Source organism: Pantherophis guttatus, chromosome 7, assembly GCF_059756535.1.
Source record: "Pantherophis guttatus breed Tessera chromosome 7, ASM5975653v1, whole genome shotgun sequence".
NCBI classification, from domain to species: domain Eukaryota; kingdom Metazoa; phylum Chordata; class Lepidosauria; order Squamata; family Colubridae; genus Pantherophis; species Pantherophis guttatus.
In genome coordinates this window covers 42,912,810-42,931,169 of record NC_142069.1, presented here as the reverse complement: position 1 = coordinate 42,931,169, position 18,360 = coordinate 42,912,810, and the positions used below count along the sequence as shown (strand labels likewise).

The window sequence follows — 18,360 nt, the reverse complement described above, 5'->3', positions numbered from 1 at the left end:
ACCCCGAGTGGTCAACTGTGGCCCTGCTGAGCCAGTCTGCCTGCACATTCTTCACTCCAGAAATATATTCTGCCTGAGGGACAGAAGGTGTCTCTCCACCCAGGGGCCTAGTTGTTCTGCCTCTTGCATGAGATACCTGGAATGGGTACTCTCTTGGCAGTTTTTTTTTTTTATTAAAGAGTTTTACAAAAAATTTTCCAAATATTTCCCCATCCCCCCCTTCCTTCCCCCCCACAAACTTCCCGGAACAAAATATAGGGTATAACAATTAACAATCATATGCTAAACTAAGCTAACTATCTATGGACTCCTATCTCCCCCTTCACACTTTAACTCCCCTTTTACTACTAAATATGAATACTCTTAATTTTTCTATTCATTCATAAGCTATTTGATACTTTTTAGTCCGATATTTGTTTTGAATATAATCAATCCATCTTCTCCATTCCGATATATATCTTTCTTGTGAATGATCTTTCAAATATGCTGAAATTTTTGCCATTTCTGCTAAATTCGCTACTTTTAATGTCCATTCTTCAATAGAAGGCAGATCTTCCTTCTTCCAATATTGCGCCACCAAAAGTCTAGCTGCAGTTATTAAATTTAAGATCAATTTAGTCTCTATAACCATACAATCTGTGATTATACCCAACAAAAACAACTATGGAGTAAACCTTATCTTTTTTTTAAGAATATTTTGGATAATCCACCATATTTTAATCCAAAATGCTTTTTTACAAGTCCACCATATATGATAATAGGTGGCTATTATCTCTTGGCGGTTTATGTGGGCCTTGGTGGCTACACTGTCTGTCATGACTAGGATGTCTCCAACACCATGTCTTAGAACCGCCTGAGGGCCAGGTGAACTGCCCTGAGTTCCAGCCAGTTTATTTTGTGGCCTCCACTTACGGCCTCCAGCGGGGTTGAGCTAAACTCTTCACACTGGGCTGGTGTGGAAAGGGAGCAATTACTGAGCTCCTGGGGTTAGCAGTGTGGAGACAGGCTCATTCATGCTACCCCGCAATCACAAAATACCTTTCTGTGATTATGCCGATCAATCAGCCTTCAGCGGGCTCAAGCTGAAGCTCTTCACGCTGGGATCAGTCCAGCAGCTCCACCGGGAGCCAGCCAAACAGGTGTCAATCTCCCCCTAAGGGTCTTTGATGTGAAGAATCCAGAAATAGCAAGTTATCCAAAACGGACGGCGCCGGAGAGGCTTCGGCGATGATAACGGCCGTGGGGGGAGGCTGAATCTCGATCCCTGTTAGGGCGGCGGCGTGCGATCACTCACAAGTGATCCAGACGCCAGGAACCACCAATTTAGGCAGAGGGAGAGAGAGAGAGACGCCGCTGGGCGCAGGGCGTCACTCTCGAGCCACTAATTTAAATGGCAGTCCGGTCAGTCAGAGCGAAATGTGGGAAGCCTACCACACACGCACGCGGCTGTCAAAGGGCAGGCAAGGGAACCAGGCTTCAATTCGAGCAGAAGTCACTGGCAGCGTGCCTGAATCCGCAGGAAGACTCACCCCCAGCAATTACAAAGTTGAAGAATCCAAAGCTTTAGGAATAGTTCCTAGTTATTAACCAGAGAAATTTTCAGACAGTGTCACAGGCTCAACTGAGTGAACTAAACTGGGACTCTGTTGAGCAAGTGGGCGTGTCTGAAGAGAAATCTCTTAAAGGAACACACTCAGTGTAGGCTATCAACTACTGAACAACCCGAAGCTTTGGATTCTCCAAGCTGCGCGTTGGAGAACCCGCTGTTACAGGCACGGCAAATGTCCGGTGCCAAAGAGTATGCTTGGAGACTGAGCAGGGACTCAAGATGCCTCCACAAACTGCTAGAGGCTAAAGGCTTGGAAGAACTGTTTGAAGGGGGTCCAGAGTGTAGGAAGTCCACCTGAATAAGTGCGGCTGCTGCCCACTCCCTCGGTTTATAGTGGGCTCGGGGTTATCCATTCATGCTTGTAAGGAATCCGCAGCTCCACGGGCCGAGACCGGAAGCCAGCTGGGTGGTAGTTTGTTCAATGATCTCTGTTGTGAAGAGAAACCTGGAGATTTGTAAGGAGTAATTGTAAACATGCTTTCCAGAATGGACTGGAGTGACTGCATCTTGAACTGCCTATAAATTAGTAGGCAATCTAGCCTTTTCAGGTCCAAAATTGCCCTCCACCCACCCACCCACCCCAAGGCCTTTGGGATTACTGAGAGGATGGAATAGAATCCCAGCCCGTTAGTCCTCAGAAACGAGTTGGATTGCCTGAATGTCCAACAGATGTTGAATAGAGGTTTCCATGAGGACCTTCTTCGGTTTGTCCCTTGAGATGGGACAACGAATGAAAAACCTCAGGGTTGTGGTGAGGAGCTCTAGGGAGAGGCCTGATCTTACCGTATCCAGGACCCAGGCATCTGTGGTGATGTCCTCCCAACACTTGGCAAATAGTGCCAGGCAACCTCCAATGGAAGGTCCTGCCGTCACTTTGAGAGAGATAGCATTCCTGGATTCTCCACCACTATGGAGAATTAAATACACATTATATACAGTAAAATACATGTTTATGTTATCTTGGACTGAGTTAAATTCACTTTGTTCTTTTAAGAACTTAGTAATACGGTACCATATTAAAACTTGGTTTATTTAGATCATTATGTCTGGCATGTTAAATATAAAAGTATAATTTAGTTATGGAATAATTATAGTCAGTGATTAATTTCATTTTAAATCTATCTTGTGGCATTATTTTGAGATCTTTGAGACATTTTATAATTGTACAGCTTAGCAATAAAGGTTCTGATCTCAACTGTAATCTAGCTAGTAGTACAGTCAGCCGTGTGATCCTCAAATGCTTCTAAGCACTTTTTTTTTATTTAACATAAATGGAGGTCAACCAATTACTGTGGCAAGTCTTTGAGACCAAATTGTTAGCTCAAAATCCTCTGGAACCCACAAGTAAGAATTTACACAAAGAATGTCCAGGAATCAGTCCAAACAAAAATTCTCGGATCAATTCTCGCTGCATCCAGTGTAACTGCAAATGCCATGCTAAGATTTGAAAAATAAATTATTGCAATCCTGATAAGGGCCTGGAAGATGGTGATGAATTAGTCAGCTGAAAAATCAATGTTTTATAGCTTTACCCATTTAAGTTGCACAGATAGCCTGCATTGCAAAAGTTTGCACTCTGTTGGCTCTCAGCACCATTCCTAATATTTCAAGTTAAACACCTACTCAGTCAAAGAATAAAATATGTGGAGTTTCAAGCTAAAGTTAACAATCAATGTCTACATCGCAAAAAATAGATAAACAAGAGCATCTGAGAACCAGCAAAATATTTAGAGAACCTTTCTCTCCAGAGGCCAAGGACAACCTTCTTCAAAGCCAGACACAATAGTTTACCATCTGCTTTGCTAAAAGGCAGATATTCTAAAATCCATTAATCAAGCTCACCTGCCTGTATAGTGGCAATGAGATCATAACCATTTCACATGGATTATTACATTGTAAATTTTACAGTAGTATTATGTCTGTTTATATTCTGCCCCTGATAAATAAATTTCCAGGAAGATAAGATAATTTTTACATAAATATTCTATCAGAAGACACAAAGCCCACTACTACCTGTATGGCAGCCAAATGTTGCATTACTGCAATGAATATAAGATATAATCATCTTCAAGGCTAATTAGGTTTCACTTATTTCTTATTTAAGATATTAATATGTACATCTGCAATCCTTTATATAACTTGTTTTAAAGAGCATATATTTTTACTTTACATTATGTAATACAAAGATCACATCTGCAGAGATTATTATTATACATAAAAACTCCCTTTATATGATCCTGTAATCCCTTAATTTGGGGTCAGTGTGACTGAATGGAGCTGAGCATTTACTGGCCAGATGCCCTTCCTGATGCCATGCACAGTTCACAGCAGATATTTTTTTCTTTGTGCTCTAGAAGAGAAACATCTGCTGCTACCTAAGATTGAATTCTCAATCTTCCAAGAGGGAGGTGAGTGTTCTCACCACTAGGCCACCATGCCGCTCATATTACTACTATGCATCATTATAGTAATTTATTCAACATTTTATGTTGGTATTTTACCTTAATTCATTTTGATTTGATTTCTTGGATTGTATCTATTTTGTTCTTCTACTGATCATTGAGAGAATAAATTACTGATTCAACAATCCTAAATTGATCAGATTCAAGGGAGAAACTGAAAATTTGTGTCATTCCATCTATCACAGCCACTGAAAACAAATTATTCAGCTATTACACAGCACAGGAGGCAAGAAATAAATTCCAGAGTACACCATTCGGCAAAGCAGTAAATGTTAACATCAGCAAACAAATCATGAGTGAAACTTCCTAACTAGGGCAACATATCTAAAACTACTGCATAATTAAAGCTTCAAAGCCCATCAAGAGGTCCAAGAAAATTAAAAGGTCTTTATTTTTCCTATGTTGTTTTAAGTCATAATGCCAAAGGCACTTCTGGTATTCAAACCAATCCTTATACCTGATAGTGTGTCATCACCAGTGAATATCACAAAAAAGATCAGCAAAGTTCTATGCCTTTCAAATTTCATTTAGTATTCACTTAGAGATTATTCCTTATACTTTTCATAAAATCAAGGAACAGCAAATGCATTTGAAACTGAAGCTCAATGTATCCTGAAAAGGAGCTAATACATGCAATTTGAAACAACTAAAAAAAGTAATTTTACTTTTCCAAATTAATACTTGGTTTTATTAGTACAATGAACTTTGTAGTTAAGCTACATAAACAGAACAAATAACTTAAAGTATAGAATTAGTGTATTATAAAAATACTTATACATAAGCAAATGCAGGCTTGTATTTTAGTGATGAAAACCGTCCAAGCAAAGTATTTATTAATAAACTAATGTAATCTAAATTTATTTATTTACAGTCCAAGACCAAGTCATAGAATTTAAAAATGCAGTTCAGCATTAATACATCTTAAGTAACAGTGCATACAGACATAAAAGGAAGAATTCCTATAGTTAATGATTCATTGAAGGCACTAGATTATTTTATAAACAAAGGTTATGAATAAAAAAATCTGCTACTGCCTTCGAAACACTCTCAAAATGCCTCAATCTCTTCATTACAAGTGGAGTTTATCAAACTCAGGAGTTAAGTGTAGCTCTGATTACCAATGTTAAGTACAGTGGTTACTTTAAAAAAATGTGTGAAACAGACTCAAATTCATATGGAAGGTTGGCATGTTAGCTGACTATCACTCTAGTAGGGTATAATGGAATATGTGGATGACTTTGGAGAATGAAGGGAAGAAATGCTGACTAGGAAACAATTAGACAAGAACAGTAGAAGTCCCTAATGGCTTAATGGTCAGAGAAAAATTTAGGAAGGACCTGCCCTAATGGATCAAGCAGTTAAAAGTGGAAGCAGGAAACAGGAAGTGTGTACTTTCAGACTTGCCAGATTCTGTTACAATAAAGTAGAATTAGTTCACGGCTGATATACATATAGAACATCTATATGGACTAGGGAAAAGTCCCTTCTTTATGAGGTATATAGAATTTTATAGTAGTAGTAGTTGTGGTCTATCTAGTAGGAGAGAGCAATTCATCTGTATGGAAGATAGGAAAGTTTGGCTTTGCCTATTTGAAAATTTAATTCCTATGCATTCTGCTTAAGTTCTACCAGTGTTTTTTCTAGGCCTAAGATAAGTAGGTTGGTAGGAGTCTAAACTTTGATCCTGAAAAAAAATGTTTATGAGGGAAAATTGCACTATAATAGTAAAATTATGGAGTAAATATTTAAGAGGATCTCTTTCCATAGTTCTGTATGGTATTTTTTTAGCCTTATTTTAAATTTAAAACAAAACAAAACATTACAATCTGATGCAGACAGTGAAACATATCCAACTTCTCTGATGCTGCTCAGTTATCTTCCCCCCCCCCATTTATCCGCTTCAAGGTGCTGGTGCTCACCTATAAAGCCCTTCATGGCATGGGCCCGGGGTACTTACAGGACCCTACCGGCCTCCCACTGCCCAGAGCGCTCACATAGGACTGCCCTCCTCCAGGTCCCATAGACCAGACAGTGTCGGCTGGCGGCCCCCAGGATGAGGGCGTTTTCTGTGGTCGCACCGACTCTCTGGAATGGTTTACCCACTGGGCTCCAGACAGCCCCCAACCTCTGCACCTTCCGTGCCAATCTAAAGACATGGCTCTTTCAGCAAATTCCCTGATCTGCCGTGCATTTTAATTTGGAGGATTTGGGTTTTTTAAATCGGATTTTAACATTTTAATTCTATTTATTGTTGAGTTGTTTTATTCTGTGAGCTGCCCCGAGTCCCTCGGGAGAAGGACAGCATATAAATATGACAATAAATAAATAAAATAAATTTACTACTTTATTAAATTTATATGCCTCTCAGTGGATAAGGTAACTTTGGGTGACTTACAAAGAGTAAAAAAAATAAATATACAAACAATTACAATTTTAAAAAGCTATATAACAGCTAGAAATAAGGCAATGGATGGCAGGGGAATGTGATCTTCTTACCCCATCAACTACCTCCAACGATGAGTGCCCCTGCTTCTTCCTCCTAGACTTAGAAGATTAAACTAGTCTGAACTGAGCTAAACTGGATTGTTTTCTCAACTACCAAATCAGTTTCAAAATCTAGAATTTTGGGTAGTATATAATATTGACTTTTAAACACTTTAAATTCTGACCAGAAACATATATTGTGTTAATCTTGTGTTTGCGGAGAAGTAAAGGCAATGTTTAATTTTTCTATGAAATGTCTAAAAAGACTATTCAGATTATTTTTTCTAGATTTTTTAAAAATTGTATAACAGGCAGACTTCCAGTTGTTAGGTTAAAAATGGAAGCACAATTTATATCAGCTTACAGGCACTAGTTTGTCTTCTATTAGATAACAAAAATATGTAAAAGCAATATAATGTGAATACTCATACTAAAAATATTAAATACACAATTAAAAATTAATGCAAATATTAAAAAGTAAAACCAACACTCATTAAAATAATTCACAGTTAAAGAAGCATACTGTGGATTGTACATTGTCCATGAATTTGTTTCAGAGTGTCACCAATGTTATTTGCATAACAATAGAAGTACTGAGTGCCCTTTATTCCTCAGTGCTAATACATAATAAGGGGACACTATTTCTAATAGTTTGCTAAATGTATTTCATTGCTTTCTGAAAGACTAAGCATAAATTATAAATAAGATTCAAGCACTAGGTCTTTATAAGAAAAAAATTAATGAGATATCTCCTTTCATGAGAATTCCCCTTCCTGCTTCTTCTAGAATTTCCTCTTCACACAGCATCCATGCCTTATCACTAATCAGCATCTCACCAGAAATAATCACTATCCAGAAACATTGTTTCTGAATGCTGAGAATTTTTCCCATGCATTATTTTTTCCACTCACTGTTGAAAGGAGAAAAGACTGTGTTCCTTCTTAACATGGAAAGGGTTGGAAATGGTTCTTCCTTCTCCCTTCATGTTTCAAGAGAAATTTTGATTCAAAATCGTGAGCCTAATAAGAAGTAATTCTTACTATTCTCAGCATTATTTAATCCAGCATAATCTAGTTTCACAAAAAACTCACGATGCCTAGTTTTTAAATTATATTAAATCCAAGCCTTTTCAGTATACAAACCCAACTCATTAAATCCCCCAATATAAAGAGTCTTAATTTTGAAATAAACTTGAAGCTTCATGTACTAAACTAATATTTTGTCAAAGTCCAGATCAAAAATAATTCCCAGACAAAGTGATAAATAAAATGATTGCACTATTTATCACTAGAGATCTGAGATTAAGACTGAGTCATCAAAAATGTATTTAGGGCATTTTGGATTACCCAAAAGAATGTATGGTATTTGATTTGATGAAATTTTCTATATTGTAAATGTACAAAATTTTCTGGTTCATTTACCATATGGTCCTATGATCGTTTTATATCTTCTTGGCATAGTATGTTAATATATATAAACATACATATATGGAAAATTAATTTAATGTTAAACATTTTGATTTGATGTTGAAATATATGTACTTTGGAATCTGCTAATCAGGAATTATAGTTGTATCAACCAAAAGTAATAGTATTGAGAAATTGGAAAAAGTGTTTTGATACATTAAGGAGTGTTGTTGGAAATCTGTGATTTATCTGTTTTGGAAAAGGCGTTATTTGCTTATTAACAAGAGATTTTAATAATATATGTTACTGTGGTAGTTATTTTGCGATATTTCACAATAATATTTTGTGCTGATATTATATTAGTGCATCTAAGCAATGACTTGTGAAATTATGAAACATCAATTTTTTCCTCCTTTTTCTTAGTTTTTTATAGGGGATGCTATTTTTTTTCTTTTGTTTTGCATGGTATTTGTTTTCCTTAAGTTTAAAGACTGCTTTGATTATTGTGTATGCTAAATAAATATTTTTTTAAATCCCAAAAAATCTGTGCAACACACATCTTTTATACTTTCTCATCTGCCTTAGAAACTTCTTCCATTTCCTTACAGCACCATTTTACTGTACTAAGCAGTTTTAAGGACAGAAAAACTGGTGCTAAAGATATAAAACCAACATAAAATATATCCACTGAAATGCTGAGAGAATAGAGAGCACTAAAATGTTTGGGAGGAGATAATAGGTCATATCATACTAGGTGAGACCAGTCCATTACAGAAAAAAAAACACCATAGGCATTGGTCAGGATACTGGCCATGGCTAGAAAAAAGGGGAAAGTACTGGAGTATCAGGAGATAGACAAACTGATGGGGTTCACCATGGCACCAAGGCATTCATAGATAAATGGAGCTTGCAATATTCTCAGGCAGAAAGAGTGAGCAGTTTAAACAAAACGCAGTGTAAGAAACTGTGAATAGATATGGTGGAAGAAAAGGATGTCTTTTAACTTATTTTTCATACTATATATTTTCTACACTTTCCATAATGTGACTCATCCTGAAATGGAAGATTATGATGGGTACGTATAATCTGTTGTACAGACAGTCCCGGAGGAATATCCAACAAAGATAACTGCTAGGTAAGAACAGGCTGCTTACTGTATTACTAAAATGGCATTTTTTTTTTCAAGGTGATGAAATGCTGAAGCCACACAATGTTTTCAGGAAACAGAGAAGCCATGTGTTTTTACTATACAGCCTGTTCTCTGCCATTTTCAATGCCTCCTGAAAGCACTGCATGGCTTCAACACTTTGGTCAACTCAAGAACGCCATCTACCATTTTTAGTAATGGCAGTCCATTTGTCAGTACAAGTTCCGACTTAAATGAAGTACTCCTTGACTTATGACCATTCATTTAGTTACAATGATGCTATAAAAAATCTAGTCTTTGCACTTGTAACTGGTGTGCCACCCCCATGGACACATGATTGCAATTTGGGCACTTGGAAACTGGCTTGCATTTATGACCAATTGCAGTGTTCTGCAGTCACATGATCATGAATTGCACCCTTTTTGGCCAGCTTCCAACAATAAACGCCCCTTTGGAAGAATGAATTACCACTTACAACTGCAACATTTGCTAAATGACTAAGGTGATTCACTTAATGGCCATTGTAAACATGGTCATAAAATTGAGTATGACATACCTTACCACCGTGGTGATTTATGATGGAAACTCTGACCCAAACTATAGTCATAAGTTGATGACTAGCCATACAAATTCAAATTAAAGACAGAGTTAGGGACTGGAACTCATTCTTAACGTGGGGATTCCTCTACTTGACAATTTCAAATGTCCCAAAGGTGCTTTTTCAAGAGGCAATTGGACTTTCTTGTTTTTCTTTGAAGAAATTTCACTTCTCATCCAAGAAGTTTCTTCAGTTCTGACTGGATGGTGGGGAATGGAAGGACAGCTGGGCATTTGCATTCTTTTACAGAGTCATTGAGGCCACCATGCTGATCCCTTTTATTTCCAGTGCTGATGCATATATACCACCTTTATCATCTTTTGCTAAAACAACTCCTTCCTTCTAATTGTTATGGTACATATTTAGACATAACCTAAGTATAGGATTGAATTGAGAAAATCTATTTCTGTTCTGGGCATCCAACATTTTTCCTACATCACACATGTGATGTTATACACATGTATAACAGATGGCAAAGGGATAGCAAGACTAGACAGAACCCTTGAAAATACCAATTTGGAAATCTGGCTCATGATAAGATTCCTCACTTCATTGAATAATTCCAGCACCATTAAAAAGCATGGTAATGGAAATTTATTTCAAGCCTCAGTTGGAAGAAAGCGTACAAAAAGTAATAAGGGCAGTCAAAATTGAATAAAACTAGTAAGTAAAGCAGAAGTTATTATGTCCTACCAGATAAAGCAAGCTCAGGAATTTAACATTTCAAGACCTATGAAAAGAACATTTCTATAGCATGACAGAAATGCAACAAAAAGGGAACCTATTCCCTGTAGAGTTCCTTTATCACTAAACTAGAGATACAAAGTTTCCAGAAATTTTAAACCATTATGAAATCTCTGATGATGTTACTGATGCAAGGAAACAACCAAGTTCAGAGAACACCAAGGGCCCCTTATTTCAACCTTGATTTACAAATATTCTCCTCTATCTGTTTTAAATCTCTGGTTATCAACTGTGAAAACATCCCACTAAACATAGCGATCTTCTGCATCTCTAAAATACGAAACACTGATATCACAAGGATTTAAAGGAATTTCTTTATTATTCTTTGCCCCTACTAGATTATAAAACATTGGAAGATTATAAAATTAACGTCAACTAGGGTAACATAACCTCAAGCGTTCCTATTTTTTTGTTTTTGCATTTGTTTGTATCTTTCCAAGCAGTTTTCTCTAGTGCACAAGTAACAGACATATTTTTCAACTGTAACAAAAAAGAGATAAATCTGAATCTTTTGGGGAAAGTACCCAATATGAATCGATACTCAGTAATTAGGATCAAATGTTTAGTTTTAATACATTAAAAGGGGCATTGGTCTTACCCGATACGCTCCTTCTTGGTGCGCTGAGAATCCAAGGAATGGGTTAACCCTCATTTACGATCTTATTCAAGAGGGGGGAGCGGACCTGGCGGGTATTACAGAGACCTGGTTGGGCCCAGAGGGAGGGGTCCCTCTGGTTGAGATGTGCCCACCAGGCTTCAGAGCATTCCATTAGCCGAGGGCCCAGGGGAGGGGCGGGGGGGTGGCGGTTATTATTAAAGAAGGTCTTGGTCCGAGGGAGACCACTGTGCCACAGATTGCCGGATGTGAGTCCCTCTTTGTGAGATGGGGTCATGGGGTTCAGATGGGCTTGCTGCTTACGTACCTGGCTCCCTGCCGCGTGCAACGGCCCTGCCCGAGCTACTCGACGTGATAGCCACGGTGGCAGTTGATACACCCAGGTTTATGGTCATGGGTGATTTCAACTTGCCGTCCGTTGGTGAAACGTCGGAGATGGCTCGGGAGTTCATGGCTTCCATGACGGCCATGGACCTGACCCAGTTAGTTCATGGCCCCACTCACAGGGGGGGGACACACGCTGGACCTGATTTTTGTCTCTGGCCAGTGGTTGAGTGGTCTTACTATAGGGGATATAGACATGAAACCCTTGTCATGGTCAGATCACTCACTCCTTCGTCTGGACCTTCGAACTACTACACCCCGCCGCAGGGAGGCGGACCCAATTAGATGGGTCCGCCCCAGGCGCCTGATGGATCCTGATAGGTTCCAGACGGACCTTGGGCCAATTCCTGATGATCTGGCACACGACTCGGCCGAGGACCTGGTAGCTGCCTGGGATTGGGCGGCTGGTGGGGTCTTGGATCGAATCGTGCCTTTGCGGCCTCTGACCCGGTGTCGATCCCTTGCGGCTCCTTGGTTTACCGAGGAGCTGAAGGAGATGAAACGCCGGAAAAGACGCCTAGAGAGCGGTTGGAGGGCCAGTCGCGCTGAATCTGACCAAACACAGGTAAGGTCGCATATTAAGACCTACCTAGTGGTGATAAAGACGGCAAAGTTTAATTACTTTTCCGCCTCTATTGCATCATCAGGGAATCGTCCGGCCGCCCTGTTCAGGGTAACCCGCTCCCTGCTCCATCCGGGAGCGCGGGAGGATCCCTTGGAAGGCAGGGCGGAGGATTTCGGACAATACCTGTATGACAAAATCGCTCAGATCCGGGGGGATTTGGACTCTGACTGGGTAGATCAGGGCAGGGTGACGAGGAATAGTCTTGAGAATGTTACCTGGGAGGAGTTTGATGCTGTGACTCCCGATGATGTGGACAGGATTTTGGGGAGACTTAGTGCGGCCACATGTTTACTGGACCCGTGTCCCTCCTGGTTGGTACTGGCCTCCCGGGAGGTTACACGAGGCTGGCTCCAGGGTGTTATCAACGCTTCGTTGAGTGAGGGTCACTTCCCTGCCGCCTTGAAAGAGGCGGTGGTGAGGCCTCTCCTCAAGAAGCCGTCCCTGGATCCGGCAATATTGGCCAACTACCGTCCTGTCTCCAACCTTCGCTTCATGGCGAAGGTTGTTGAGAGTGTGGTTGCACGACAGTTTCCGCAATTCCTGGAGGAAACTTCCTATCTAGATCCGTTCCAGTCGGGTTTCAGGCCCGGGCACAGTACGGAAACGGCATTGGTCGCATTGGTTGATGATCTCTGGAGGGCTCGGGACAGGGGTTGCTCCTCTGTTCTAGTCCTGTTAGATCTCTCAGCGGCTTTTGATACCATCGACCATGGTATCATGCTGCACAGGTTGGAAGAGTTGGGGATGGGGGGCACCGTGTTACGGTGGTTCTCCTCCTTTCTCTCCGACCGGTCGCAGTTTGTGTTGGCAGGGGGGCAGAGGTCGACCTCGAGGCCTCTTATATGTGGAGTGCCTCAGGGGTCGGTCCTCTCGCCCCTCCTGTTCAACATTTATGTGAAGCCGCTGGGCGAGATCATCCGTGGCTTCGGGGTGAGATACCACCAGTACGCTGATGACACCCAGCTGTACATCTCCATCCCAGGCCACCCCAACGATGCCCTTGAAGTGATGGCCCAGTGCCTGGAGGATGTGCGGATCTGGATGGGGAGGAACAAGCTCAGGCTCAACCCTTCCAAGACTGAGTGGCTGTGGTTCCCGGCATCCCGATATAGTCAGTTGACTCCATCACTGACTATTGGGGGCGAGTCGTTGGCCCCCACAGAGAGGGCTCACAATCTGGGAGTCCTCCTGGATACGCAGCTGTCCTTGGAGGAATATCTGACGGCTGTAACCAGGGGGACCTTTTGTCAGGTTCGCCTGATTCGCCAGTTGCGGCCCTTTCTTGATCGGGATTCCCTGTGCACAGTCACTCATGCCCTCGTCACCTCTCGCCTTGACTACTGCAACGCTCTCTACATGGGGCTCCCCTTGAAGAGCACCCGGAGGCTCCAACTGGTCCAGAACGCAGCAGCGCAGATAGTGACGGGAGCAGCATGGCGCTCCCATGTAACACCGCTTCTGCGTGAGCTGCACTGGCTCTCGGTGGTCTTCCAGGTGCGCTTCAAGGTGTTGGTTATCACCTTTAAAGCGCTCCATGGCATAGGGCCTAGTTATCTTCGAGACCGCCTGCTGCCACCGACGACTTCCCATTGACCCGTGCGCTCCCACAGAGAGGGTCTCCTCGGGGTGCCATCAGCCAAACAGTGCAGGCTGGTGACCCCCAGGGGGAGGGCTTTCTCTGTGGGGGCACCTACCCTCTGGAATCAGTTGCCCCCAGAGATAAGGAGAATCCAAGACCTCAGTGCCTTCCGCCGTGCCCTTAAAACCTTCCTTTTCCAGCAAGCCGGGCTGGCCTAATTTTTTTAAGTGTTTTTAATTGTTTTGTTTGTCGTTTTTAATTAATGGGGCCAAATTTATATATATCTTTTAATTGTATTTTAATATTTGTATTTGATGTTTTTTACTTGGCTGTTCACCACCCTGAGTCCTCAGGGAGAAGGGCGGTATACAAATTCAAAATAAAATAAAAAATAAAATAAAATAAACTCTGCCTTTCTGCCCGGAGACTAGTCTGTCAATCTTCTGGTCACACTTCCTTTGCTTGTGTGTCTCCCCAGTTTTGATGAAGGCGTAGTGATTGACTTGACATATCCTAACCACTCCTGGACTCTGGACCAGACGGTCACCAGGGTGGGGTTGGATTCTCTCTCAGCACACCGAGAAGGAGTGTATCAGGTAAGACCAATGCCCCTTCTCCAGTGTGCTGAGTAAAGAATCCAAGGAATGGGACATACCAAAGCTGGTAGTCCTAAGAGAGGGCAGTGGTCTGGTCCTGAGTCCCCTAGTCTGTATGCACCCCTTGGAGTGCCCATCTGCCAAAGGCCGCTTCGGCTGAAGTAAAGGCGTCCAGTTTGTAGTGCCTTATGAATGGGGATGAAGAAGACCGTGTTGGTGCTCAACAGATTTCGTCAATGGGGGACTGTGTCACCCACACAGCCATCGTGGCTGCACTTCTGATGGAGTGGGCTGTCACTCGCCGAGGTAATGGAAGAGCCTGGAGCTCGTATGCCTTTGTAATGCATGTCCACCAGCCCACGGTCGATGGTGTGACCTTGTTGCCCAGTGTAGAGGGCTGGAAGGACACAAACAGGGATTCTGTCTTCCTGAGAGAGGAAGTCCTCTTAATGTAAATGCGGAGGGCCCTCCTAAAGTCCAATGTGTGCCACTTCTTCTCCAGGGCGTGGATGGGGCCCGGGCAGAAGTCTGGCAAAATTATTTCCTGTGCTCTATGGAACAAGGAATTCATCTTGGGAACAAAGTGGGATCCAGCTGCAGGATCACCCTATTTGAGTGGAACATGCACAGGTCTTCCCTTATAGAGAGGACTGCTAGTTCAGAAATCTGTCTAGGCGGCGTGATGGCCACAAGGAAGGCTACCTTGCAATTAAAGAAGTGCAAGCTGGCCGAACAAAGCGGTTCAAAGGGCGTAGAATTAAGAGCTTGCAGGACTTTGGGCAGGTTCCATATAGGGTACCTATGTACCACTGGGGGTTTTAAATTAGTTGCACCCCTAATGAAGCTGCACAAAATCGGGTGTTGAGCGAAAGACTCCAAGTCCCCGCATGATAACACTGAGGACAAAGCTGCCACTTGCCTGCGCATGGTATTGGGGGACAGGCCCTTGTCCAGTCCTTCCTGGAGGAACTCCAGAATCTGGGCCACCGACACAGAGGTGGAGTCAATGCCAGCCTTGGAACACCAGCCGCAAAAGGCTTTCCAAGTTGTGTCATAAATCCTGTTGGTGGATGGCTTCCTAGAGGCCTGAATGGTTCATATTATTCTGGCGGAGAAATTGTCGTGGCTCAGAACTCTCCTCTCAAATGCCAGATGGTCAGTTGGAGCCATTGTGGTTCCGGATGGACCAGGGCCCCCTGGCTGAGGGAGATTCTGTCCTGAGGAATCCTCCATGGCCGGGACACCGACGGATTGACCAGGTCAGCAAACCATGGTCTTCTGGGCCAGTGGGGGACCAGGAGCAAGATCTCTGCTCTCTCCGCCAGCACCTTCCTGATTACCCCTGGAATGAGAGGAAGAGGTGGAAAGGTGTAGTAGACCTTGGGGCCCCGGACTGCAAAGTGCACTGACCCCTTCCGCCCCCGCTGCCACAAACCTGGTATAAAATCTGGATAGCTGGCTGTTGGACAGAGTTGCGAACAGGTCCAGGACTGGGAGACCAAACCATTCTGATAGTTCCTTGAATAGGTTGGGATGCAGGCGCCACTCTGAGTGGTCTACTGTGGTTCAGCTGAGCCAGTCCTGCACATTTTTCACTCCCAAGATGTCTTCTGCCCGCAGGGACAGAAGATGCCTTTCCACCAGGAGGCCCAATTGTTTGGCCTCTTGCATAAGGGGCCTGGAATGGGTACCCCCTTGGCAGTTGATATGGGCCTTGGTGACATGTTGTCCGTAAGAATGAGGACAAGCCGGCCTGATACCATGTCCTGGAACTGTCTTAGGGCCAGGTGGGCTGCCCTGAGCTCCAGCCAGTTGATGTTGTGCTCCAGGTCTGCCTAAATCCACTGACCTTGTGTCATCAGGGACTGGAGGTGGGCATCCCAGCCAAAGAGGCTGGCCTTGGTCTCCACCAGAATGGGCTCCAGAGCCTCTCCAAAAAGTTTGCCACCCTTGAAGGGAGCAGAGGCTAGCTTCCATTTATATCTCATATCTGCCTGCCAGTGGCAAAGCCACAGCAGGCGGCAGGCTGTCACCAAGGAGGCAATGGCCCTGGAAGCAAACTTGGCAGCATTCAAGGTGGCATCAGCCAAGAATTCCATCACCACCAGCAGCTTGTTAATGTCAATGGTGGGAGTAGGGGTCAGCAGGCGGAACTCTTGCCTGCATCTGGCGAAGCCAGAGCAAGGAGGTTCTATTAAAATAGGAGGCAGCAGTTGCTGCCTTGACAGCCCAGGTCGTCGCCTGATGTGCCTAACCTTTCCTGTCCTCTGTTTTCAGAAAGTCCTCTGTGTTATTGGACAGTATGGTGGAGGATGTTAAGGCCACTACCATGCCGTCTACCGTTGGTAGTTGTAGTGCCTCAGAGAGGTCCAGGGCCACATTGTAGAATTTTTTCTCACTCCCACGTAGGGGAGGATACACTCCTGAGTTGGTCTACTGTCTCTGGACCATGTCCAGGAATAGTTTAGGTGAGGGAATCTCCTCACTCTCCATAGTCGGTTCTGAGAAGAGTAGCTCACTCGGGTCTGTCAGGCCTAAAGGGGACTCCAATGTCACTGGGTCAGCCCCCAAGTGGGCTGTGGCTTTTGCTTTGTATAGTAGTGGCTTAAAGAGGTCCGGGCGAAAAAGCCCTGTGAAGCTGGAGGGTCCGGGACCATTCCCTCATCCTCTGACAGCATCAGATTCTTTAGATCTTCATCAATGGAGAGGGATTCCCTGCTCTGGATGGATGGAGTCTGTGAGTGAGGGTCTTGGAAGGCCGTTCAGTCCCTTTGGGTCAGGGGTGTTAGATGTTAGCTTTGATGAAGGGGGGTGTCAGATGTCACAGAGGCAGTCTGCCATCCTTGCTGCAAGCTTGCAGCAATCCCCTGCACTATGGCCTCTTCGATGAGAGTTCTCATTTGTTCAGAAATTTCGGGCCCCTGGTCTTCCCTTGGGTGGAGTCCTGCCGCTGTGGGAGTAAAGGTAGCTTCTGGCACAGAATATGACCTCTTTGGAGGTGGGTGCCAACCTTTTTCTGATGAAAGCAGATTAGGTATTGGAGCAGAAAATGCCTCATCTCTGTCTAATATTGCCATTAGGGGTTGGGAGGCTTGTTCTCTGGCACCATCTGGCAACCAGGCTCAGTAGCTGAGAGAGTGCAATTGCTTTGTCTCAGGTTCCAACATCTGCATTTCCAAAGCGCGGGAAGTGACAGCTTCTCCCCTGGGGGAGCTTCCCTGTCCCTGGCACTTCGCAGCTTTCTCAGCCTTGGCCATCTCTCTGTCTATGGCCTTCTGAGGCTTTCTGGCGTCCTTCTCTTCGGCCTTAGAGACCTTCTTGGCCAATACGGCTTTCACCCTAATTCAGGCTGCTGCTCCTTTAACCGCTGATTTTTGGCCTGAGGAGCTTCCTCTGCTCATCTGGGACTTGACAGGGATACCCCTGTCTTCCCCACTTATGCCCGGCACCTCCTAACTGCTTGAAGGCGCAGGAGCCACCATTTTCAAATTCTGGGCATTTGTGATAACAAGGCAGGCTCGTTCTGAAAGAACCCTGCTGCTGTGGCTTGTATTGCACTAGTTTGCGCTTGCCAATAAACAGTATGCCCAGGATTAACTGGGCGACCTAGGCTTCCTGAGTCAGTAAATAGTCACGAATAGTCCCAAAAACCTGTTTTATTTTAAGAGCTATGAATTCTGTTCATTCACAGATAAGTCCCAAATAGTTGTAAAGAGTCCTTTAGGATAAGGCTGATAATGACCCATCTTTATCTCCCTTGACACGCTGCTAAAGACCTAATTGGCAAAGCCACATGGAGTCCAGAATCAAACAGTGTTTCAGACTTTAAACTGCACAGAATTAACAACGTTGCTTCCTGCAAAGACCCACATGCCTTTGATCTTTTTTTAAGTCTTATGGGACGGGCCAATCATCTCCAAATCCTACTCCCGAGTCATCCCTTTGGTTTTAATTGTTCTTGCCTTCTGGCAGCTCTGTGCATGCGTGCACTGGGAACAGGCTCCCCGTTCCTCTGCCTCGCTGAGGTCCGACTCTGGAGGCTCTAGAAGCAACATGTACCTCCCAGATGGCCCTTTCTCTGCCTCCGACACAGAGCCCTCGTGTGAGTCT

The 18,360-nt window shown here is 43.5% G+C and overlaps 1 protein-coding gene and 1 pseudogene across 4 annotated transcripts in view; both read right to left on the bottom strand.

Moving 5' to 3' along the window:
• Positions 1-18,360, bottom strand: part of PPP1R12A (protein phosphatase 1 regulatory subunit 12A) — a 128,074-nt gene that overhangs the window by 62,041 nt on the left and 47,673 nt on the right. The gene's annotated exons all lie outside the window — the stretch shown is intronic.
• Positions 16,019-17,398, bottom strand: LOC148112823 (uncharacterized; annotated as a pseudogene).